The 26,905-nt window shown below is 49.1% G+C and overlaps 1 long non-coding RNA gene across 1 annotated transcript in view; it reads right to left on the reverse strand.

Annotated features, from left to right (window-relative positions):
• Positions 1-26,905, reverse strand: part of LOC141153585 (uncharacterized) — a 100,441-nt gene that overhangs the window by 6,018 nt on the left and 67,518 nt on the right. The window lies entirely within an intron of this gene.

Below are 26,905 nucleotides of genomic sequence, written 5' to 3' on the forward strand. Positions count from 1 at the left end.
TATCATTGAAGAATGAAACGCCACAGGGTTTATGTTACGGTTCAGTACATAAGCTAGGCTACTGAAGGGGAATGGAGTAAAAGTAGTTGCTGAGCTGAGTTAGGAAAGAAGGAAAGCTGAGTCGAGCTTGCGAAAATAAAACTGTAATAATCGGTATAAAACATCAAATGCAGATTTTAGGGTTTTGGTGCAGTCTCTGGATATAGTTGGATGCAACATTCAGGAGACATGACACAGGAACCCAACTGAGATGAGTTTGTACAGGAATAGCAGAAGTGAGTATGCAGTCGCGGAAGAGCAGATTATTACATAAACTAATGTAGGGCACTGGACAGAAGCACAGGTCCAGGGTTATAAAATACTGGACATGGGATAGGCGGCAGAGCTACAAGACAAGCAGCAGAGTTGCAACAGGCTCATGCTCATCATACCAGGACTCAAGCTCAGGTACAAGCATAAGACAAGTTTCATGGGGGTTGCACATCAAGGGTACATTTGGGGTACAGGGTACAAACCTAGATTTCTAACAATGGAACTGAATCTAGAGTCTCAAGAACTACCACCAGAACACCGTTGCCAACTGTTCTGGGTCTCCCAGGACTCCTTGATGGAATGGGTGGGGTTTATGTAAAACTTTCCTAAAGTGAGTAGACCAGGAAATCACTGCAATGTGCAGGAGTTCATGGGACAGAGTTGGCTGTTAAATGCCCCCAGAAATGTTACCAACTATGCCAGGAAGATCCCCGGCAATGTGCATTTTTCAGATAGGTGGTGTCACGGGACTGTAGGCACCTACCCAATCCCATGAACTAGGGGCGCCCTAGGCTATCCTTGTCCCCTGGATTAACCCCGATTGTGCAGATGCCAGAGTCTTGTACTTTTCTATGCTCCTATCTTAATCCTTATCTGTTTCTTTCCCACCCAGGGAGGTGTGAGGCTTGAATTGCATAGGTAAACACTAACCAGACAGACAGGGGTAAATAGACATAGATAAAAGAAAACTACAATCATAAAAATACACTCACAAAACAACAGAGTGGGAAACGGGAGGAATAGGAAGGAGAAACCAAATAAGAGCGGATAAGGATGAACACACAAACCAACTCCATGCAGAAATCTCCTGAAAAACTCTCCAACCACCAACTCCAAACACTGAACTTCTCCTATAACTCCAAACAAGGAAGTGGAAAAACTATCACTGGCAACTCCCAAGTGCCAGTGGTGAGCTTGTATATCAGAAGGGAGTGGCCAACACAAGACAGCTGAGACACTTCAGGATGGAGAGTTCCAGGAGATCAACTGAACCGATTAACCCTTGCAGTGACAGAGCAAGGAAAACCTGGATTGTTTAATAGGATGGTGAAGCAGTTCTAATTAGTGCAGTGTTATGATCTGCAACAAGAACTAAGGAAAGAAAGGGGAAAGCTGTCCCTACAGTAAGACTAAGCTGAATCCCTACGATGTAGCGGGCTGCCTGTTCCTAGTGAACAGACCCGCCTTCGTCCTCGGCTAGTCTGAACGAAGACCTATAGAATAAAGGGAGGGGTCCCTTATAGAACTAAGGACTGGGACAAAAATGGGACACCTCCTAAACAGAAATTGTTGTGGAACACAAAAGACAAACTGACAAAAAGTACTAGAGGTCCCAGAAGGACCAAGCAAACTGACAGAGAAAGGCGCTGAAGCACCAGGCTAGCAAAACAGTCAAACAACACTGAAGTCCAGCACAGCCAGAAGGGCGGAGCTGGAATATATAGGAAGATGGTCACGTGACCGCAAAACACAAGATAGAAAAAACTAACAGGAGGGTTCTAACAGTACCCCCTCTTTTATGAGGATCCTCCAGGCCCAGGCCTATCCGGAAACCTCCTGTGGAAAGCTTTAACAAGCCTAGGAGCAGAGACATCATCCTTCCTTACCCAGGAGTTGTCTTAGAGACCAAAACCCTTCCAGGAGACAAGATACTGTAATCTCCCTCTATGCCATCTAGAATTCAAGATACGCGAAATTTCAAATTCGCCGTCTTCCACCACAGGGGGAACTGTGACAGTGGCTTCCCTATCAGATATGTCAGCCTTTTTCAACAAGGAAACATGAAACACAGGATTAATCTTCCAGGAAGTAGGAACATCCAACCTAACAGCAGACAGGTTAACAACCTGAAGCACTTTAAATGAACCCACAAACTTAGGACCCAGTTTTTTAGAGGGAATCCTCAACCACAGGTTCTTCGAGGACAACCAAACCATGTCACCCACAGTAAACAAAACCTCTTTACGTTTCCTGTCAAAATACTTCTTGGACTTCTTGTTAGCCTCTTGAAGGTTGCAACGCACATTAGTCCAAACTCTCTCCAAATCACCGGAAAAATTCTCCTCCGGCACCGCCGACCCTAATTTGGAGAACGAACCAAAAGACGGATGTCTCCCAGTACAACAAAAAAAAGGAGAACACCCAGCTGAGGAGGATGTATGATTGTTAAGAGCAAATTCTGCGAGAGGCAGAAACTCAGACCACCCCTCTTGATTGTGCGCCACAAAACAACGCAAAAACTGTTCTACATCCTGGTTCTTTCTTTCAGTCTGTCCATTAGACTCAGGATGATACCCAGACGAAAATGACAAATGGACTCCCAACCTGTCACAAAAGGCACGCCAAAAGCGAGTCACAAACTGAGGTCCTCTATCAGAAAGATCTGTGGGAACGCCATGGAATTTGACAATCTCCTTAACAAACGCCTTAGCAAGTGTCTTGGCGCAGGGCAACTTAATGAATGGAACCAAGTGACACATCTTACTAAAACGGTCCACGACCACCCAGATGACAGTAGAACCCTCAGACAAAGGAAGATCAGTAATAAAATCCATTGTGAGATGCGTCCAAGGCGCACTAGGAACTTCCAGAGGGCAAAGCAACCCCGCAGCAGGAGTATGTGAAACCTTTGACCTAGCACACACAGTACATTGACGCACCCACTTGATGACTTCCTTCTGCCATCCAGGCCACCAAAAACTGCGACTGATCAGTCTCTTAGTCTCAGAAATTCCTGGATGACCTGCCAACAGAGACTCATGACACTCCACAAACAAATCTCTCCTAAAGGCTCTAGGCACGAACAACCTCCCATGGGGAGTGTTAGATGGAGCATCGTCTTGAGCTTTCAGAATCCCATTCTCCAAAACGGAGTCCAACGCCGCCACCACAACTCCTTTCTGTAAAATGCTCTCCTCCTCCTCGGCACCGACCATAGGAGAGAAGCTGCGAGATAAAGCATCGGCTTTAACATTCTTAGTACCAGAGATATAGGTAACAGAAAAATGAAACCGAGAAAAAAAAGGTTCCCACCTAGCTTGACGGGCATTCAAGCGCTTGGCAGCATCCAGATAGATCAAATTCTTATGATCTGTGAAAACCTGAATAGGAAATCTTACGCCTTCCAAAAAATGACGCCAATGTTCAAACGCGAGTTTAATAGCCAGCAACTCCCGATTTCCAACATCATAATTCAGTTTGGTTTCCGAAAATTTCCTCGAAAAGAATGCACAAGGATGTACTCCACCCTTGTTCTCCTGAGACAAAACTGCTCCAACCCCCACCGATGAAGCATCGACCTCGACCATAAAAGGCTTGGGTCTCATCAGGCTGTATAAGGATAGGGGCAGAACTGAACCTCTCTTTGAGATACTCAAACGCTTCAATGGCCTCAGTAGTCCACTGGGCCGTATTCGCACCTTTCCTGGTGAGATCAGTTAGAGGTTTAACAATTACAGAAAAATTCTTAATGAATTTCCTGTAATAATTGGCAAAACCCAAAAATCTCTGTATAGATTTCAAACCAATAGGCCTAGGCCATTCCTGCACAGCCTGAACCTTCACAGTGTCCATCTCAAAGCCCTCGCTGGAGACAATGTAGCCCAAAAAACTAATTTTCTGCACAGCAAACTCACATTTCTCCAGTTTAGCAAAGAGTGAATTATCACTCAATAACTGCAAAACTTCACGTATACTCTGCCAATGGGACTCCAGATCTGGTGAATAAATCAAAATGTCATACAAATACACAACCACATTCTTACCAATCAAAGGTCTCAGGATGTCATTAATAAGGTTCTGAAAAACTGCAGGTGCATTGGTAAGACCAAAAGGCATCACCAGATTCTCAAAATGACCTACCGGAGTGTTAACAGCAGTTTTCCATTCATCACCCTCCTTCACTCGTAACAAATTGTATGCTCCCCGGAGATCAATTTTGGAGAACCACTTGGCTCCCACTAACTGGTTAAACAAGTCAGGAATTAACGGCAATGGTTAGGAATTGCGTACGGTAATCTTATTAATTTCACGAAAATCCAGACATGGACGTAAACCGCTGACCTTTTTTTAACAAAGAAGAATCCAACTGCCACAGGCGACTTAGAAGGTCTAATGTGACCAGCAGCCAGGCTAGTCTGTATGTATTCCTCCAAAGCCTTTCTTTCAGGGATAGTTAGATTAAACAAGCGACATTTGGGAAGAGTAGCACCCGGAACAAACTCAATGGCGCAATCATAATCCCTATGAGGAGGTAAAACTTGCGACTCCTCCTCCGAAAAAAACCTCCAAAAATCCTGAATAGGTACCGGTAATTCCCCTTTTTCCACAGTCGCAATGCGACCATTACAACATTTATCATAGCACTTCGGACTCCAAGACTTAATCACATTAGTAGACAAGTCCAATAAAGGATTATGCAGTTTTAACCAAGGCAATCCTAGAACAACTGGAGAGGGTAAATTATCCAAAACAACCAAGTCCAAAATTTCTTGGTGAACTCCATTGATAGTGAGGGAAAATGCAGCAGTCTTGTGAGTAATACATTTCAAAGGAGTGTTATCAATTGCAACCACAGAAATAGCTGATGACAAAGGTTTGGATTTCAATTTAAGGTTTTCCAAAAACCCTTTATCAATTACATTAAGTGTTGAGCCACAATCCACAAATACCTGAAATTCAATCAAATCTCCCTGCAGAGTAGTACTCCCAGAAAGAAATACTCCTGCAGAGCGTAAACAAGCTATACGGGCGTAACTGACCTTTTTTTTTCCTTTACTTAAACGACGCTCACAATACTTAATCAAATGGTCAGCTTTACCACAATAAAGACATAAACCCTCGGTGAATCTCCGGTCTCTTTCCTGAGAGCAGAGTGACATTGCCCCCACCTCCATTGGTTCTCCGCTGTCAGAGCAGAATTTCTGGGAACTAGGACCTGACGTTACAGGAGTCTTTACATCATTCACCCTGGACCTCAGTCTCCTGTCCACACGAACAGCTAACTGCATAGCTTCCTGCAGAGTCTCAGGTGCAGGGAATGTAATTAGCAAATCCTTAACCCTTTCACTCAGACCAGCAAGAAATAAACATCTCAGCACAGAATCATTCCATTTAACTTCTGAAGCCCATCTCCTGAAGTGTGTGCAATAATTTTCAACATCATCTGATCCCTGATTCAATCGTCTAAGTTCTGATTCAGCAGATGAGATTCGATTAGGATCGTCATATAATAGCTCCATAGCAGAAAAAATTCTTCAACAGAACTTAAACACAGATCATTAGGTTGGAGAGAAAAGGCCCACCCCTGTGGTTCTTTGCGCAAAAGTGACATAATAAAACCAATGCGCTGTTATTCATTCCCAGAGGATCTTGGTCTCAAACGAAAATATAACAAACAAACATTTTTAAAGGAAAAAAAATCTTGCTGTTTACCATAAAAAACATTCGTCAGTCCTACCTTCGGTTCGACAAAATGCGCTCCAGAACAGCTACTCACGTGTTGCTGAAGCTCGGCCACCTCCAGAGACAATCCCTGCAGGCATTGAGCCAAATCCTGGACGGAAGCCATACTGATCTCCGAATTTCTTTCCTTTAAGTTTTTTGGGCTGGACTTACTGTTATGATCTGCAACAAGAACTAAGGAAAGAAAGGGGAAAACTGTCCCTACAGTAAGACTAAGCTGAATCCCTACAATGTAGCGGGCTGCCTGTTCCTAGTGAACAGACCCCCCTTCGTTCTCGGCTAGTCTGAACGAAGACCTATAGAATTAAGGGAGGGGTCCCTTATAGAACTAAGGACTGGGAAAAAAATGGGACACCTCCTAAACAGAAATTGTTGTAGAACACAAAAGACAAACTGACAAAAAGTACTAGAGTTCCAGAGGACCAAGCAAACTGACAGAGAAAGGCACCGAAGCACCAGGCTAGCAAAACAGTCAAACAACACTGAAGTCCAGCACAGCCAGAAGGGCGGAGCTGGAATATAAAGGCAGATGGTCTTGTGACCGCAAAACACAAGATAGAAAAAACTAACAGGAGGGTTCTAACATGCAGGAGTTTGTGTAAACAGCCGCTGCAATCTTCTGGCCCCTCTCCGTCATGGTATCCCACTCGTGGTATCGAGTATGATTCGTTTTTTGCTTTATTTTACATACATTGAAACAATAAAAATAGTTGCAAAATTATACATGTCCTTTACGTAATAAAGGAAATGTCTATTTTATGTTTATCCATGTACATTAAATATATTGCATAGCATTATCAACAACCACCAGCTATATTTCTTGTATCTAAATCTTAAAGATTTGGATTTTTCTGTACCTGTGCTCTTTTAATAATCATACAGGAAGCAATTTGGGCAAAAAAAAAGTAAGAATTTTTTTTATTACTTGCTAGAGGGGACTGTTGTAGTGGAGACCCCAACGTAAAAGATTCTTGTTTTCGGCCACCAGAGGTCAGACACGTGTTGGCAGGAAGAGAAATGTGCAGCAGTCTGCACCATAGCAAACTAACAAGTGGGGGTGAGTAGCACTCACTATAAAAGTGCACTATACCAAGTCCCAGTGAAAAGAAGCCTATACAAAGCTTTTAGCTTGAGATGTTGTCAGTATAGTTTGTTTTAGATGCAGGAGACTAGCCTATCTGAATGAGAAAGTATCAGTATTACAGAGAAAGAGTGTGGATTGCCACCACAGAGTCTAGCTGACTTCTGCTAGTTTATAGTGCATTTGCAAATATAGTGAAGATAAGCTGCCAACAATGCAAAGAGCTAGCCAGCCAAAAGGTATCTGAAAGCTAATGCCTAGGTATGAAGATGTCACACTAGAGATGGTTAAGAGGCTGGTGTTGTAGCATGCCTGAGCATGAAAGAATAATACATGGTAACTGCTATGCCATGAGTAAGGATCTATGTACCCGAAACGCGTTAGCCTCTGTATGCTTTTATTTGCACTATGGTCTCATGTTTTTTATTTTTTTCAAAATAAAGGCTATTTTTTAAGTCAATTTCACGAGTTTCCGGATAACTACCCTTTCATCACAGCCTAATGTCTCCCAGACGGGGATCTCTAGAATCCGAGCACCATGCCTCATGAGAAAATGGACCGAGCAGGCTGACCCAGGTGAGCTGAAATATTTTTTCTGCATTACTTAATACATGGTAACTGTCTGAACAAATTATTAGACAAGTTATTGCGGTGCATTTCTTCCAAATAAGATGACCAAAAGAAGGGCTTTGATAGGCATCATAAATGTGTGCATACTGACGAAAAGACTTTACCGAAGAGGAGGAGGAACTGCTAAAGAGATTGCCAGCAGGCTGTGACAAGTGTCAGTAAAGTGTGGCAGGTGTCAGGCCACCAAATTGTCTACCTCTGTTCAAGACAACTGTTGCCTAATGTAGAACTTTGCAACCTTCAAGTTCATTGCCTTTTGGTGAGTAAAGCTGTTGATTCATCAGTCAACAATTTTCTTTCTGCCCTGAAGTGATCACTGCAAGATGTGGCTAGGCACCAAGTAATGATATTGCTCCATTGCTTCTGATATGGACTGAAAGCTTGACCAAATAAAGGATACCCCTCATTTTAAGTGTGAGGTCTGTGTTTTTTTAGTTTTTGTATATCTAAATATCAAAAGAACAAAATGACCGGGCAGAAAAAAAATAATGGGCATGTTGAAAAAAGCCAGAACATATGCCGCTGGAACATTCCCCCATTAGATCATCTATTGGTCTCACCAAGATCTGGGTTAATTGGCATTAAAGAGTAATTTCCATCTATAAAAGATATTACTGTGGTAGATCGGCTCACTCGGTTGCACATAGAGGTACACAGGAACACTGTCTCTTTAAATTTGCTGAGTTTATTAAGAGCCCTGCATAAACTACAGTAATGTTAGCAAAACAAACACGGCCTTTCTGGCCTAACAGGAAAAACATAACCATAACGTATGGCACAGTCCTTGTTCCTACGGGTAACCACCAGCTTCAGGAACAAACAATCCAAGATTTAGCTTTCCTTCACAAGACAAAACAGCTCAGAGCTTTCACCTCCAGGCCCTCCCCACACCAAATGCTCTAAAGGCTGGGATTTTTATCCTCTGACCTCCTCCCTTTCTACAGGTGTTCAATCATCCTAGCACTAAAGATGGTTGATTAACCCCCTCGTGTGCTAGAACCTTTTTCCTATGTTGAATTACTGGTGGTAACAATCTCAGTGCTACATATCTCCCCTCCAGTACTTTGCCAGTGACTTTGTCACATATTCCCCCCCTCTGCCCAAAGCCATAGGTCTTGGCAATTTCAGTCACCAAACAGGGGAGTCTAAACTGGCATCTGTGTTACTGTGCAGCTTCCCAGGCCTGTGTTCACATGAAAGATGAAGACATGTAGTCCTGAGTTTCAACTCTTGGAATGCCATCTCTGCTTCAAGAGATCATTTGGCCATTGACGTCTTCGTGCCCTTAAGAAGGTTGGTCAGGGGTATGGCTATCATGGCGAAATTTGGGATACACCTATGATAGTATCCCACCATTCCCAGAAATGCTTGAAGCTGTTCCTTGGAGACCGGTTTCGGACAATTTTGGACTGCCTCCACCTTATTCACTTGTGGCTTTACTATGCTTCTTCCAAAGATGTAGCCCAGGTATTTTCCCTTCTTATTCCCAACGGCACACTTCTTTGGGTTTATGGTAAACCCCCCTTTCTTCAAAGCATCCAGTACGGCCTGGACCTTCTGCAGATGATTTCCCCAATCCGGGCTGAATATCACAATATCATCGAGGTAAGCTGTGGCGTACTTTTTGTGAGGGGCTAAGATCTGGTCTATGGCCCTCTGGAAGGTAGCTGGGTCTCTTTGCTGCTCGAATGATGAGAGATGCAAACACAATAGTAGTGGTTCCAAAAGATATAGAGCAGTTATTAAGAGTCAATTACCAGTCAGATGAAAAGCCTGGCTTGCGGGGGAGGGGCTGCCACATGGGAGGCTTGTGGGGCCCTCTCTCTTTGTGCAGGACTTCTCCCACACGATGTATCTGACACGCCCCCTGGGCAGTGGGGATACCCGGAGCCGGGCCTGTAGATGCTGGTGGTTGTAGTCACCGTGGCGGTGACCCGGTCCGTGACCCAGGGCGGTCAAACCAGGCTAGTCTATGTGTCTCTGTTATATATAGTCCGACTACGCCACCTGTGGAATGCGGTTATTGGAAACCGCCGCTGCGGAGCAGTCCTCTGAAGCTGGTGGCATGTGCAGCAAGGTAGTGCAACTCCCCACAGGAAGAGTGTAGCTTCAGGGCAGCGTGTATGGATGATGGTGGTGATAGTGCCTGGATCAGTAATGATAGCACGGAGTCTTTGCAGTGCAGTCCTAGGGTCTTTACTGGTGGTAATTATATAGGCCCCAACGGGAGTACTTGCTAGGGATGAGGGCCTGGTCAGTCCGGGAGCAATCCTAGAATTCCCCTGGCCAGGTGGAGTTGTAGGCCTGATGTTCTGACTGTACTCTTTGGCTATCCCGCTTATAGTCGTGTTGTAGCCCACGTCCCTGAGTGTGATGTGCTGTGCTCACCCGTATGTATTCCTCGCTCCTCTGTGGCGGTACTGGTCCTTTCGCGTGGCTGAGCCTCCGGGCTTCTGTTGGGCCAGGAGACCTGCAATCCCCTGCCCTGCGGTATCTGCTGCTGGGCCTGAAGGGTCCCACAGCCTCGGACTCCGGTGTCCAGTCCTTTGTATGCTATCTAGGACGAGCTATCTAAAGCTCCAGTCCCTGGCTTCTCACTTCTGTGTCCTCAACTCGACTACAGCCCTGTCTGAGCTAACCCCGCCTCCAGATCCAGTTATATAGGGCAGGATCCTCCCCTTTCTGGCCTGGGGCAGGAGGTGTTGCATGTAGTGTGTTCCCTGACCAGGAAACTCCTGTTTTGCTCCCAGACATGGTATTACTACCACTGTGGCAACCTGACCCCCTGGGGTGCCACATATCCTCGCAACCTCCCAGGGAAAAAGACAATGGAGCCAGGGTTGCTGGGCTCTTAATCACTCTGGATCACTCCCACTCCTGCCTGAACCTAAATTTCCACGCCTGGCCTCTCTCAGCTGAAAGCCCCAAAAACTATAATGGACTATAGTTCCTTAATGGACGGTCCTAGGGAGCCGGTTCTGGTGTCATCGGATCCAGCCGGGCCCCTGCTATGCAAGAATACTAAGCACAGGGGCCCCAGGGCTCACGCAAAGCTATGCCATGTATCTCCCTTTCCCTATGTGCTGGACTGTGCTGAAAGCCAGGGTGACATTCATCCGGTTTGTGTGTTTCCAAAAATCTATTTGGTGTATCAATGGGATGTATCGTATTCCCATAACTCTGTGTTGAATTATAATTGTCTGATACAAAGAACATGCTGCATGGCTTGGAAGCCACAGGGGGGCCTCCTGTGGCATCTCACAGTTGCAGGTGGGTAGTTTTGTCACTCACTGTGTCTCACAGCCCCCTACCTTACAGAGTGTCCGGCTACAGTGCTGTACACTATGATCTGTATAATCCCCCACCAAACAAGGCACAATAATTGACACGGGATTATGTTTTCAATATTCTTCACACTTCCCATCCTTCAGTGGGCACTAGGGGGCAGCACCACCTGGTGTTCCCGCACGCCTGTCTGCAACTTCCCCTTGTCGAGATAAGCCGTTGGCATTGCCATGGTTGCAGCCCTTTTTGTGGCAAATGGCGAAGTGGTACTGCTGGAGCGCGAGGCTTCAGCATAGCAACCTCCCATTCGTTATGGATACAGTGTGTAACCAGCTGAGGGGATTGTGGTCTGTTTCCATGGTGAATTGGCGTCCCTACAAGTATGGCTGCAGAAGATGCAGGGCCCACACAATTGCCAGACATTCCTTCTTCATCGTGGAATAGGCCACGTCCCTCGGCAGGAGCTTCCAGCTCACGTACAAAACAGGGGTGTTTATGGCCCGTAGTGTCGACCTGGCTGAGCACAGCATGGAGGTCAAAGTCACTGACGTCGGTCTGCACTACAAATGGCCACGTGAAGTCGGCTGCCTGTAGTACAACGAGCTAGAAAGGACGATCTTCAGGGCCCGGAAGGCCGACTCACAGTCATTTGTCCAATCGACTGCGGAGGGCAGCTTCTTCTTGGTGAGGTCCGTCAAGGGCTTCACCAGGCTACTATAGTGAAGGACAGACCTCTTATAGTACCCGGCGGTGCCCAGGAAGGGCATCACCTGTTTCTTGGTCCTGAGGGTGGGCCAGGATGCGATGGCATCCACCTTCCCTGGATCTGGCTTCAGAGCTCCCCTACCTACTCGGTGTCCCAGGTAGTGAACCTCACTCATACCCAGCTGGCACTTTTCTGGCTTAATGGTCAAGCCTGCCCGTTAGATCTGCCAGACCACCTGCGCCAGATGCCCCACACCTGCTATTTGCCTACCTTGAGGTTCCAAAGGCCTCAACGGGGTTCTCCCCCTTTGAGCTCCTGTACGGCCGGCGTGTGCAGGGCCCCCTGACTCTGGTGAAGGAGGTCTAGGAAGGGGACTTAGCCACCCCTGGATTGTCAGTCATCGAATATGTTGTGAACTTCCGTGACAAAATGCAGGCCTTGGCGCAGCTGGTGCACGATAATATGACGCAAGCCCAGGCCAGCCAGAAGCAATGGAACGACCAGAATGCTTGCAAGAGGACCTACCAGGTGGGTTAAAAGGTGTGGGTACTGGTCCCCATACCCCAGGACAAGCCTCAGGTGGCTTGGGAAGGCACGTACCTCATGCACCAGCGGCTAAATGCTGTACCTTCACCCTGGACCACGCCCAGGGAAGGTGGAAGGATTTCCACGTAAACATGACAAAGGAACATCATGAGTGGGAGGCCTGCGCCCTCCCCGTGTGCAACCTGCCAGAGGAGGGAGAGGCGGAGATCCTCTCGGACATGTTCGCCCAGGCTAGGGCGAGTGGGACCATCGAGGACATGGAGGTTTGCCACCAGCTGTTTTCGGACCAACGGTCTCAGCTGTGGGCAACCCTACACCCCTTCCGGGATGTGTTCAGCAACAAGCCCAGAAGGACAGAGTTGGCCATCCATCACATGGACACTGGGGATCACCCCCCAATCCGGTGTCCAGCATACCGGGTCTCCCTGGAGGTACAGCAGCACATGCGCCAGGGGATTGACAAGATGCTGAAGCTGGGGGTCATCCAACCATCCAGAAGCACCTGGGCCTCGCCTGTGGTCCTCGTCCCGAAGAAGGACCGGACAACCCGGTTCTGCGTGGACTTCAAGGGGCTCAATTTTGTCACGATCACCGATGCGTATACAATGCCGCGCATCAATGACCTGCTCGATCAGTTGGTCGGGTCTAAGTACCTGACCATCATGGATTTGAGCCAGGGATATTGGCAGATTCCCCTGACCTCCGAGGCACGGGAATGCTCTGCCTTTATCACCTCATTTGGACTGTATGAGTCCACGGTGATGCCATCTATACTAACCTCCATCAGGTTGCAAATTCAATATAATTTTTTTTCTGCATCTAGCTCTGAAAAAATATTTAGGCTTCTAGCAGTGTGTGGGATTTGTTCTATTAGTCCATCTATACTAACCTCCATCAGGTTGCAAATTCAATATAATTTTTTTTCTGCATCTAGCTCTGAAAAAATATTTAAGCTTCTAGCAGTGTGTGGGACTTGTTCTATTAGTCCATCTATACTGACCTCCATCAGGTTGCAAATTCAATATAAATTTTTTCTGCATCTAGCTCTGAAAAAATATTTCAGCTTCTAGCAGTGTGTGCGACTTGTTCTATTAGTCCATCTATACTAACCTCCATCAGGTTGCAAATTCAATATAATTTTTTCTGCATCTACCTCTGAAAAAATATTTAGGCTTCTAGCAGTGTGTGGGACTTGTTCTATTAGTCCATCTATACTGACCTCCATCAGGTTGCAAATTCAATATAATTTTTTTCTGCATCTAGCTCTGAAAAAAATATTTCAGCTTCTAGCAGTGTGTGGGACTTGTTCTATTAGTCCATCTATACTGACCTCCATCAGGTTGCAAATTCAATATAATTTTTTGCTGCATCTAGCTCTGAAAAAATATGTAGGCTTCTAGCAGTGTGTGGGACTTGTTCTATTAGTCCATCTATACAAACCTCCATCAGGTTGCAAATTCAATATAATTTTTTTCTGCATCTAGCTCTGAAAAAATATTTCAGCTTCTAGCAATGTGTGTGACTTGTTCTATTAGTCCATCTATACTGACCTCCATCAGGTTGCAAATTTAATATAATTTTTTTCTGCATCTACCTCTGAAAAAATATTTAGGCTTCTAGCAGTGTGTGGGACTTGTTCTATTAGTCCATCTATACTAACCTCCATCAGGTTGCAAATTCAATATAATTTTTTTCTGCATCTAGCTCTGAAAAAATATTTGGCCTTCTAGCAGTGTGTGGGACTCATTGTATTAGGCCATCTATACCAAGCTCCACCAGCTTTGAAATTAATAATAATTTTTAGCTGCATCTAGCCCTGAAAATAATTTTTCTTCCCAATAGTGGTAGCAATAGAAATATGGGGCGCACGCCTGGCTAACAAAAATATACGCTTCATAACAAAAAACAACAGCCTAGCACACTGCATTAATAAGATGGCATCATCATCTCTCCCAGTGCTAGGCCTACTACGCCGGCTAGCATTCCTGTGCCTAAAACACAATGTATGGGTCCGCGCTAGCCACGATGCTGAGGGGTCTAAAGCTGCTGCTAACGCTTTATAACAATTCAATTGGCAGATTTTCACAGAGCTCTTCCCCAACGCCCACCCATCGGGCAACAGTTGCCCACCCTCCCTATGGGATCTAGTGGCGAATAGTTGATGCCATTAATCAGAGCGTCAGTTGCCCCGTCGATGTGGCAATCATACGGTAAGGCATGGGAAGAGTGGACACGACTAGTAGCAGGCAGACGGGTTGACCAATGTGAACAAGCCAGATCACAAGTCACCATAGAATTTCTCCACCAGCTAATGATGAGGGGCATATCAGGGGCGTCAGCGCAGCGGTGTCTGACCGAAGTAGCATTTCACTTCCAACTACTGAATTGGGGAGATGTGACAAAGATTCATCATCAGACAATCCATAAAAGGGTGGAAAAGGGGTCAGCCAAGTCAGGAGTGTAGACGTCCCGTCCCGTGTCACTAAAACTGATTTCTCACATCATATCCCTAACACCATTAACATGACACTCACAATTTGAAGCAACACTACTGTCTACTGCATTTGCAATTGCCTTCTGCGGGGCGCTATGCATAAGCGAATTAGTCCCTCAATCCAAAATTACCACCAGTGGAGGCTTATTACACCAGGACGTAGTCATAGCCAATAATGCAATACGTCTACGCATACACCAATCGAAAACGGTTCCAGCGGGCAGGGGCACTTGGGTACTTCTACAACCCACAAACGGTACACTGAGTTGGGTAACAATAGTAGAAACATATATAACCATCAGATCACAAATTAATTTCTTCCTATCACACATTGATGGAACGCCATTATCAAGATACCAGTTCCAAGCTATATTTAATAAATGCATAATGACTCGCCCCCTGGGCCGTGGGGCACTCGGAGCCGGGCAATCGGGAAACGATGGGGGTAGTAGTGGCAACCCAGTTCCGTAGCTCAGGGTGGTCAGACCATTGGTAGTCTGCCATGTGCTGTTGGCAATGTCCGACTACGCCACCCGTGGATTGCGGCCAGTGCGAACCGCCGCTGCAAGGCAGACCGCTGGGGCTGATGGTGTATGCAGCTGGGGTAGTGTGACTCCCCACGGGAAGAGTGCGGCCCCAGGGCAGTATAGTAGAAGATGGGGGTGATGGTGTAGGGCGTCCCAGCGCTGTTAGTGCTGGAGGAGCAAGGAGCACACAGACAACAGGTTGCAGTCCAGGGTCTTTACTAGAACAGGTGAACTGACCCACAAACAGGCCCGGCTAGGAGGGGGGGCCTGGATGTCTGAGAGCAAACGAGAAATTGGCCCTGGTCAGGGTGAGGGTGTAGGCCTACCGTGCTCTCTGCGCTCCTTCTGGCTATTTCCTCCTTATAGGGTAACAGCCCACGTTCCCGAGCTCACCGTGTCTTCTCGCCCGTATGGCTTGCAACTTGGGTCCCTTTCTATTCCCGGCCTGGTACGGCTTTGCTGGTCCCTTCTGGTGTGGCAGAACCTCCGGGCTTCTTAGGCTAAGGAACATACAGTCCCCTGCGGATTGGTTTTCTGCTGTAGGACGTGGAGTCCTCACAGCCTCAGACGCCAAAGTCTGGTAAATTGGGTTCTTTGTCTGCCAGGACAGGAGCACTTCACCTCTTGTCCCTGGCTTGTGGCTCTCCTACCGCCACACGTCCTCTTAGGGTGCAATACAACTGTCTCTCTCTGCTCTGGGACACCTCTCAATCCAGAGACAGGTCGTCCAGTTCTCTCTAACCCTGCCCCCAGTTCCAGCTTTTATAGGGGCAGCCTGCTCCCCCTACTGGCCTGAGACAGGAGGTATTGCATGCTAATGTTCCCCTGACCAGAGAACCTCCCCCTTGCTCTCAGACACAGCTTTATTATATTTGTGGCATCCAGGCCAGGGTGACACACATAACATCGGCAGGGAACCACCCCAAAGATTACGGGACACACTCATTCCGCATAGGTGCGGCCACGGAAGCAGCAAGAGCAGGACTGTCAGAAACGGAAGTTCAGAGGATAGGGAGATGGCGATCCACGTGTTTGGCGAGATACATAAGACCGGACTTGTTATCCTAACGTGGTTTGTTTCTTTTACAGGTGACGCTAAGCCAACAGTGTGGGTGATAGACCACTCGTATATATATTGGGCAGAAAAAAGGGCGAAAGTCCGCCCAGGCGGGAGGAAATTAGAGTTTCATAACACATATTTCAACTGGAGAGGTATTAGAGGCCTGCTATGGCCACAGGTACTAATGGAGGTAATCAAGGTAGGGAGAGAGGCAAGAGGTCTGGTCATCTTAGTTATACAGGCCGGGGGAAACAACCTAGGTCATCACAAGAGCGCATAACTAATGGCAATAATGAAACTAGACACTGAGCGCTTCAGAGAATTTTTCACAAAACTAACTATAGTATGGTCAGAGATTGTGCCGATAGCGGTATGGCAAGGTGCGCGAGACATCACGGCCATCGAACGGACAAGGCGGGTAATAAATATTCGGATGGCAAAATTTAGAAGAGACAGAGGCGGTGTAGTGATACGACACCAACAACTGGAAGGAGATAAAGCAGGCCTCATACGGCCCGACGGTGTTCACTTAATGGATATTGGACTGGACATATTCCTGTCAGGACTCCAGGACGGAGTGGAACAAGCGTTAAGAGTGATGGGTGGGGGTCAGAGTCCTGCATACGAGTACCCAGGATCCTCTGTGGCCTGGAAATAGAAAGGACATGTTGGAGAGTTACACTTGTTGGCCAACTTGCCGGAGTGGAGACCCAGGGCATGCTGCAACAAGCTGAATTATTTTAGAAATAAAATGCCTTTCTAATGGAATGAGTATAAAGAGTTATTAAAGCTGTGACCGATCCTCAACCATCCAGTTGTAAGAGTTACACTATTGTATTGTCAAGGAAAGGGGGGCGGTAGGGGGGCTGAGCATCTGGGTTTGGTTGGGGGTCCCCACAGTCTGCCTAGGCTAGATGCATTTAAAAATTCTTATTAGATATGACGCGCCCCCTGGGCCATATTCTTTAGGGGGAATATCCGGAGCCGGATCAGATGGGAGTTGTAGTCTTCCGAGTGGCTGTGACCCGGTCCGTGCCCAGGGTGTCAAACTCAGTTGTATGTGGCAGTCCTACAGATGTTAATAAGTTCTTAATGTCGACTACGCCACCCGTTGTATTGCGGTCACTATGGCCGCCGCTGCAGCAGGGTCCGCTGAGGCTGATGGTGTTGGTGCAGCTTTTGGTGGTATAACCCCCAACGGGTGGGGTATAGCCTCAGGGGGTCAGGTGCAGAGGATGGGGGTTGTGGTGGTGCAGCATAGATGTTAAAGGAAGACAGAGTCGGGTTATGCAGTTAAGGGTATTTACTCACTGCTGATGTTCCGGTCACTCCAGCTTCAAGTGACCTCCCGAGCCGTGCTGCATCCACCAGGTCCTGGATCCAGCCAACCCCCAAGCAAGTCCGGAGCGTGACCCTGAGCTCTCCTTCTGTCCTTTCTCTGGCCGTCCCCACTAGTGATCCACCCAGGTCCAGCTCCCTCGGGCCTTCTGTTGGGAGACCCTTGGCCTTGGGTTCCCTGACCCTCCACGTGGTATGCCTTCGTGGTGGATGTGGTGGGTGGCCGTGGCAGACGCTGCCCACGGCCTCCGGTCTCTGGCTGGGGTGTGTTTTTGCCCCCACCAGCTTGGGTTCCGGTACCCTGATGCCAACTCTTCACCCGCTGCTGGACTTTGGGTTCTCAGAGTTCCTTTTCTGTTTCCCCCTCTGGGTCTTTCTTGCTTTCTCCTCTCTCTCTCTCTGGGGCTTCTCTGCTCCTCTTCCTCCTCTGACTTCTCTCTGCAAAGGCTGACAGACTGACCCTGTTCTTTGATGGTGCCCACCTTATATACACCCTCTATGTGTGAGCTCAGGTGACCAGCACCCAATGAGCTCCTATCTTTACCCAGGCTGCTCCCCCTATCTGCCCCTACACTACTTGGGATGTTCCACCCCCCTCCCACTCCAGCCAGGAACAGACTCGGTCGTACCTGCACATTTCTAAGTGGGAGTACCGTCGGCCTGTTCCCCGGAAATGGGATGTGTGTAGTGCATGCAGCCTACCGAGCTCAGTTCCACACTCCATCCTTACCCGGGAGTGGAATATCACACCTCTGGGTTGAGGTGCAATACCCCTGTAGCAGCCGAATCCTCAGGGTGCTACAGATACACAGGCGGTGCAGCTTGCTTCGCAGCTGGGCTGCTACGCCCAAAGTATTGCTTAGGCTAGATGCAGTTAAAAATTCTACGCTGACTAGCAGACACTGAAGCTTTGGAGCAGAGCTCTGAGTAAACAGCTCTTCAGACTCAACCATCTGTGTTACCCAAAGCCATAGTGTATGTAGTTTCTTACAGTTAAAAGGGGGGGGGGAGCGACCCAACACCTGAAATTGACGATGCCAACGTCACGTAAGACACAGCAAGGGGACTCCAAAAAGAGTCTCCATTTTTTCCCAAAATTGTGGCACAGACACCACTTAAAAACCCTAGAACGCATACCTGGGGCCTCGCAGGCCTGCCCTGTTAATTGTTTTCTATTTTCTGCAAGATTACTTTAGTTAGAATTTTGAAACTCTAGGTATTCTTCATGTATATAGTTGTTTGTCATTTGACTTTGAGTTATTCCATGTTATTTGCACACGGTCCTAAAAGGCCCTAGTTATGTGAAAGTGTAGATTTTTATGGTCATGCGTTCTAGGGTTAAGTGGCATCAATTGCCCCACAGTTGCTTAAAACGGTTGGTGAGGTGATTTTACCAAATCCTCAAGCTTTTAGTCTCCCCAGGATGACACAGGGGTTGAAATGTCCTTGCGAATCCATGATTTGTTCATCTTTATGAACGTCTATATTCTCAGTGGACAGCCGCGTGCGCTTATCTGTCAGCACACCACCAGCAGCGCTGAACACACGTTCAGAGAGAACGCTGGCTGCGGGGCATGACAAGATCTTCAAGGCGTGAGTGGCGAGCTCCGGCCGTTTTTCCAGATTGGAATCCCAAAATGAGCAAGGGTCCAGTGACACAGTCATGGCTTCGATGTTCACTTGGAGATACTCCTGTACCATCCTCTCTAGGCGTTGACTATGTGTCAGACTTCTTGTCTCCTGTGGCCTTGCAAAGGATGGTCTAAAAAAGTGGTGAAACGATTCCACAAAATTGCTGTTACCAGCAGATACTGTGTTACTGTTACAGTTTGAGTGATGAAGACTCGACAGTCACACGGTTTGCAAGTTAGAACTGTGAGATTCACTACGTGCACCACTGGTGTTTTGTGGAAAAGCACATGTAAGATTCTGCAACAGCGTCTGCAGATACTCCTGCATGCGTGAATCCCTTTCTATGGCAGGAATTATTTCGGCAAATTTACTTTTGTACCGGGGATCTAAGAGTGTGGCAACCCAGTAGTCGGGATTACTTCGAATTCTGACAATCCGAGGGTCATGTTGCAGGTAGTGCAGCAAGAAGGCACTCATGTGTCTTGCGCATCCAGGAGGACCAAGTCCTTGTTGTGTTGGTAGCGAGGTAAGAATCATGCTTCCTTCCTCTGCCCTCTCCCCCCAACCTCGCACAACAGAAATGTGATCAAGGTCTCCCTCATCTGATGAGTCTTACATGCCCATCGCCAGTTTGTCCTCCACTTCTTCCTCGGCTCCTGCACCTTCCTCAACAGTTTGGCTGCTACCATGCGCCCTGGTTAATCCCTCTCCCCCACCCTCCCATGCCTGCCGCCTTGGTGCTGCCGACCGTCTGGACCTTGGAGATGTTATCCCTTCCGCATACGACTCCTCCTCTACTTCCTCCACGTCCTCTTGTCCCACCACCTGACTCTGAATTCTGTTTAACGTGTGCTCCAGCATGTAAATCACCAGAATAGTCATGCTGATAATGGCATCGTCGTCAGCACTAAACATCTTCGTCGCCATTTCAAAACTGTGCAGAAGGGTGTGTGGCGCCCCTGAGGGTTCAGTCGCCACAGAGTTACTGCATCTCACCCAGAGGTGTGGTATCTCACCCTCAGGTAAGGAAGGAGTATGGCTCGGGACCCTAACACCTGCATCCAACACATACCCGCAGTGGGGGTAGGGCGAGATTGCTCCTAAGGGAGAACACAGTCCCAGGTCCCTAGCTGGCGGGAGGATCCTATGTAGTGGGTGCTTAGGGGAGCAGCTTACGGGAGCACATGACAGGGAGAGTATAAATAGGAAGCCATCTTATAAAGAGCAAGCCAGTCAGAGGAGGAGAAGTGACAGGAGCAGAGGCTCTGCATGAGCTCTGCTCCGGAGGCGGGCCTAGCCTGGGAGGCCCAGGACTGAAGGAGAGAAGAGAGGAGTGGGAGCAGGAAGGCTCCAGGAACCGAAGGGACTCTAGGGGTACGGGCCGTGCAGAAGGCCACCCGTACGCCCGCTGCTACCAGGAGGTAGAGGGGTCAGGCCAGATAAGGGGAACCGGTCCCTCAACTAGCGGAGAAACAGCAAGGCTCAACTAGAAACCGGAGGCTGCAGCATTTCATGTAGTGCAGGCCAAAGTCCACACCAGTCTCACTAAGAAGGTAGCCACATAAGACCCAGAGGACGGAACACACGTCGCCCGCCAAGGCCCGAGGATACCGGATAGAAGTGTCACTGGGTGTGAGGTGCAGGGAGAAGGCCAGAGAAAGGACACAAAGAAGAGGGTCCTGCTAAGTACTCCGGAGCTATCTGGGGGTGGACTGAGCCCCTCACTGAGTACGCACAGCACGACGGGGGAGATTGCTCTGGTACCTGTAATCTGCACTGCAACAACTGTGAGTAAAGATCTTGGGACTGCATCACACGGACTCTGTGTTCATTACTGACTCCCTGCACTACAACCACCATCATCCACCCACACTGCCCTGAAGCTACACTCTTCCTGTGGGGAGTAATAATACCATTGCTGCAAAACCACCAGCTTCAGAGGAATGTTCCGCAGCGGCGGCCCCTTTGGCCGCACTCCACAGGTGGCGTAGTCAGACATTATAAAACCCATATATACAAATTACCCTTGGATTGACTGCCCTGGGTCACGGACCGGGTCACCGCCACAGTGACTACAACCCCCAGCGTCTACCGGCTCGGCTCCGGGTACCCCACGGCCCAGGGGGCGCGTCAACTTCATAGGTCCCTGATCTGAGACCACTCCTGCAGCGTGATTTGCCCCACCTCTGGATCTCGTTGGCCCAGGCTATACGTCAGAACGTATTGCACCAGGGCTTTCCGGTGCTGCCACAGTCGCTGCAACATGTGCAGAGTTGAATTCCACCGTGTCGGCACATCGCATTTCAGCCGGTGAACTGGCAGGCCCAACGACTTCTGTAGAGATGTAAGTCGTTGAGCTGCGGGATGCGAACGGCGGAAGTGAGCACACAGTGACCGTGCCCTCTGCAGAAGGCCATCTAGTCCGCGATAGTGGGCTAAAAATTGCTGGACAACCAGGTTCAACACGTGAGCCATACAAGGCACGTGTGTGACATTGCCCCGGCGAAGGGCCGCACCCAGGTTTGCAGCATTGTCGCACATGGCCTTCCCTGGTTGCAGGTCCAGTGGAGACAGCCATTCATGAAACTGGGTCTCCAGAGCTGACCACAACTCCTCAGCTGTGTGACTCACATTTTCCAGACATTTCAAAGTAAACACTGATGCCGTTGAGCCCTGCTGCCAGCATAGTAAGGAGGTGTGCAGGATTCCTTCTGTGCAGTTAGAAAGCAGGTGGCATTACCAGACAGGCTTTGGGTGCAGGTGGAGGACCGAGAGGAGGTTGAGGAGGCAGAAGCAGTGGAGGAACTTCGAGATAAAGAGGATTGACGCACAACTCGTGGGGACGGTAAGATTTGGACAGCAGCCCCTTGTCCTGCTGTCACCATAGTTACCCAGTGCCCAGTCAGCGACATGTAACGCCCCTGTCCATGCCTACTCGTTCAAGTGTCTGTGGTGAAATGCACCCTGTCACACACAGAGTTTCTCAAAGAAGCGGTGATGTTGTGTGCGACATGCTAGTGGAGCGCAGGCACACCTTTCTTTGAGAAGTAGTGCCGAATGGGCATCTGGTACTGGGGCACTGCGACGGACATAAGGTCTCGAAAATCCTCTGTGTCCACCAGGCGGAAAGACAGCATTTCTGTAGCCAAGAGCTTGCAGATGGTGAAATTCAACCTCTTAGCTTTGTCATGGCTAGGAGGAAATGGTCTTTTACTTGTCCACATCTGAGGGACCGAGGGCTGGCTGTTGTGCTTAGACGAGGGTATCCCCGGCAAACTGCCGGTCTGTGAGGAAGATGCAGGCGGACATGTTAGGTTGCCTTGATCCAAAGGTGGTGCTCTCGATGTCAGAGAGCGCTCAACACCAGCAGGTGTTTCTACTTCCAAATGAACTGATGACCTGCCAATCAAACTGGCTGTTGCGGGTAAAGAGGTGGCAGGTCTGCGTCCAAAAACATGTGTGACTGCTGTCCCCCCAGTCACAGAGGATGAAGAGGCCGCGGATGCACAAGATGGGGCAGACGGTGGTTGGCCCGGGCCGCTAGGCCGCATTCTAGCAAGGGTGAGCTTCCCACTGCAACTTATGCTTCATATCCATGTGATGGTTCATGCATGAAGTACTCAAACTATGGATTTTTTGGCCTCTACTTAGCTTTTGGTGACAAATATTACAGATAACACGAGTTGGGTCATTCCTATCGATCTGAAAAATGCCCAGGCTATGCAAGGCTTAGAGCCCATGCGACCTGAAGAGCCACTACGACTTGTGGTCAGAGGCAGAGTTGTGGTTGAGGATGCAGTTGTTTCCAGTGCTTCCAGTACTCCGTCTCTGTCCAGGAAGGCGCAACCTAACCTCGTCGTCAATAGCATCTGTGATGCCCCGCTGCGCTTGGTATTGACGCGCCCCCTGGGCCGAGTGTACACGTGTGTGGGTTACCCGGAGCCGGGTCTCTGGGGGTTGTAGTCTCCGTGGCGGCGACCCGGTCCCGTGGCTCAGGGTGGTCAAACCAGTGGCAGTCTTTATAGGGTTTTTGTGGTTTAATGTCCGACTACGCCACCCGTGAATTGCGGTCAGGTTGTACCGCCGCTGCGAGGCAATCCGCTGAGGCTGGTGTGGTGTGTGCAGTTAAAGATGGGATAACTCCCCACGGGAAGAGTATGGCCTCAGGGCAGGGGATGTGGATGATGGGAGTGATGGTGCGCGGGCGTCCCAGTACTAGTAGTGCTGTATGCGGTGAGAAAGCAGGAACGACTCAGAGTCTTTGCAGTGCAGTTCAGGGTCTTTACTGATGATATTAAGGCAGACCCTCCTGGGAGTACTGGCTAGCATAAGGGGCCTGGTCAGTCTGCGAGCAAGCAGGAGTTCCCCTGGCCAGGTGGAGTTGTAGGCCTCCACGCCTATCTGCACTCTTCCTGGCTATCTTGCTGTAAGCGAGTGGAAGTAGCCCACGTCCCTGAGTATACCGTGTGGTGCTCACCCGTATGGCTGGTGACTTGGGGCCTTCTGATAGCCTCCGCTCCTCGATGGCGGTGCTGGTCCCTTCCTTGTGACTGAGCCTCCGGGCTTCTATGGCCAGAGGACCTGGAATCCCCTGCCAGCTGGTTTCTGCTGCTGGACTTAGAGGTTCCCACAGCCTCGGACTCCGTTATCCGGTCGTAGTCTCTTCAGCCAGGACGAGCAATATATCTGCTTCCAGTCCCTGGCACTCAGCTCCTGCTCCTACAGAGCTCCTGCTGTTTCTTGCCCTGTGTCTGGAACTTCACTCCAGGCTCTGACTCACTAACCCTGCCCCAGACCCAGTTTATATAGGGCAGATTCCTCCCCTCCCAGGTCTGGGCAGGAGGTGTTGCATGCTTAAGGGCTGCTGACCAGGAAACCTCCCACTTACTCTCAGACGTAATGTTTCTATTACTGTGGTAACCAGACCCCTGGGGTGCAACATTCCCCCCTAGTAAATTTTAGTACTCCGAGACTAAACACATTTTTAAGAAAACACAAATACAGGGTATAACAGTAGCATAACATATGTACAAGAAGTTTTAGTCTTTAGAGGTCACGGCGTGTCCGTAACCGGGTGTCCATGTCACCCAACAAGGTGAAGTCTTGGAACAGAGTAGGGAACCTGTCCAAAGCAAACCCCAAATGTTGGCCCTGGGCGTGGCTGCAAGGCTGAGGCTAGCTACTTTGGGCCACAAGGAGGCCACGCCAGACAGGTTTTTCTCTTCCGCGGCCATCTTCGCAAGAGGCACCAAGGTGCAACTATCTACAATGTAGTTCCGGTTACTCAGCGTCCATAACCTGTCAGTCCAAATAAACCTGCAGGGTAACTAGAGAAACATAATTAATACACAGGCAACAAACATAAACCATTTTCAACATTTGCAGTTTACAGGTAACTTCACATTATAGTTTAGATTCTCCAGCGAGCGGGCATCTGTCCTCTAGTTCTCCTAGTGGACCTACGTAACCCCCTATCTGGTTCTGCACTACAGGGTGTAGAAGGTGTTACGGGCAGGCCTGGCAGCTTCTGCGTACTCTTTGGCTTACTAGGGGCACGGCAGGCTCACTACTAGCAGAGGGTTGATTCTCCTGGGCTGCTGGTATGGATTCTTCTGCCTCTTGGGCCGGCTGCTCTTCTGACACTACCTGTTCTTCTGTAGGCCCTTGAGGGGCTGGCTGGAGAAAGGTGAGGACGGGTACCACGACTGCGTTGTTGATTTGAGTCCAGGACTGGGGAAAGTCTCTGAGTACGGTACTGATCATTTCTTCCCTTTCCTCTGCGGGTTGAGGGTTCTCTTGATCTTTGTCAGGGCTTTGCAGCTGCTCGGGACACTTTTTCAGGTGGTCTCTGGAAACAATGGCTGTGGTCTCTCCTCCATCCTTACTGATTATACAGACTTTTGGATTATCATGGCTTGAGGGCAGTACCGTGTACGGGTCCTCCTCCCACTGGTCGTCCAACTTGTGGAGCCACCTCTTTCTCTTCAAGACCTGCTCTCCAGGTACCAGGGGAACAGCGGGAGCATGCTGGTTATAAGTCTTCTCTTGCCTTTCTCTTGCTTGAGACAGACTCCGCTCGACGCTCTCCTGTACTTTCCGATACTGCTGCTGCCGTTCTGTATCCCAGTCTGCCTCTGGAGAGATGTCCTCCGGTGTCAAGACTCCCATATCCAGGTCAATAAGCAGCTTACCAGGTCTTGCTCTCATTAGGTAAGCCGGGGTACAGTTGGTGGAACCTACAGGGATGTGATTATATAAGTCCACCAGATCAGGCAGTGTTTCAGGCCAGAGACTGCGTTCTTCCAGGGGCAACGTTTTTAGCAAGTCTATCACCACCTTGTTCATTTTCTCACATAGTCCGTTGGTCTGAGGGTGATAGGGCGTTGTTCTTATCTTCCTGCAGCCATACAGATTGCAGAACTCTTGGAAGACTTCTGCTTCGAAGGCTGGCCCTTGGTCAGTCAACACTTGCTCCGGATACCCGTGTGGACGGCAGAAGTGCTGCTGGAAGGCTCTAGCTGCTGTTTGAGCCGTTAAGTCCTTGACAGGGACTACCACCAGGAACCGGGAGTAGTGATCTACGATGGTGAGGGCGTAGATGCACCCAGATTTGCTTGGAGCCAGTTTCACATGGTCCAGGGCTACCAGTTCCAGTGGCTGTCTGGTGATGATGGGCTGCAGGGGAGTCTTCTGGCTGGCGCGGTCCTTCCTTCTTAGGTTGCACGGGCCACAGTCTCTACACCACCTCTCGATGGCTCCTCTCATGCCTACCCAGTAGAACCGTCCACGCAACAGGAACTCCAGCTTCTTCCATCCGAAGTGTCCTGCTCCGTCATGGTATGCCTCCAGAACCATAGCCGCGTCTCGTCTTGGGACCACTACCTGCCAGGTCAGCTCATGTGTTCTAGAGTTGACCATTCTCCGGCACAGCTTCTCCTTGTAAAGAAACAGTCTACTTTTCTCCTTCCACAGTTGCTTGGTCTGCTCCGGAGCGTCTGGGTCAAGACGGGCATCAGTCTGTGTCAACATTTCCTTCACCAGACGGACTACGGGATCACTGTCTTGTGTCTCCGCCCAGCTGTAGTGGGGTAAGGGATTGAATGTGGCAGAGCGCCTGTCCCTTACACGGTGGGAATACAGGGTAATCCCATGACGGTGGAACGCAGGGAGTTCGACCTCTTCCAGTTCTTCAGGATCTTCCCCTACGTCCGGTAAGTTTGGCATTCTGGACAGGGTATCCGCGTTGGCATTTGAGCGTCCCGCCCGGTATTTGATGGTGAATTCATAGTTGGACAGGCAGGCCATCCATCTCTGCTCCAGGGCACCAAGTCTTGCAGTGTCCAGGTGTGTCAACGGGTTGTTATCTGTGTACACGGTGAACTTGGAAGAGGCAAGGTAATGCTTGAAACGTTATGTGGCACCCCAGGGGTCTGGTTTCCACAGTAACAGCAATGTTATGTCTGAGAGCAGGTGGGAGGTCTCTTGGTCAGGGATCCTATGCATGCCACACCTCCTGCCCAGTCCTGGGAGGGGAAGGACTTCCCCTATATAAACCTAGGGCTGAGGCAGGGTTAGTGAGTAGAGAAGAAGTAGAGACAGAGAAGAGAAGCAGATATAGGAAAAGAACATCAGGAGCTCTGTGGGAGCAGTGCTATAAGGAGTCAGGGGCTGGCAGCTGCAGAGCTCGCCCTGACTGGGAAGCTATCACCGGACCCGGAGTCCGAGGCTGTGGGGACTAACTCCTACCCAGCAGCAGAAACCGACCAGCAGGGGATTTCAGGTCCTCTGGCCAAGAAACCCGAAGGCACGGTCACACGCGTGGGACCAGCAC

This window comes from Phyllobates terribilis, unplaced genomic scaffold (genome assembly GCF_046119375.1).
Source record: "Phyllobates terribilis strain yellow unplaced genomic scaffold, ASM4611937v1 Scaffold_7__3_contigs__length_470593459, whole genome shotgun sequence".
NCBI lineage: Eukaryota > Metazoa > Chordata > Amphibia > Anura > Dendrobatidae > Phyllobates > Phyllobates terribilis.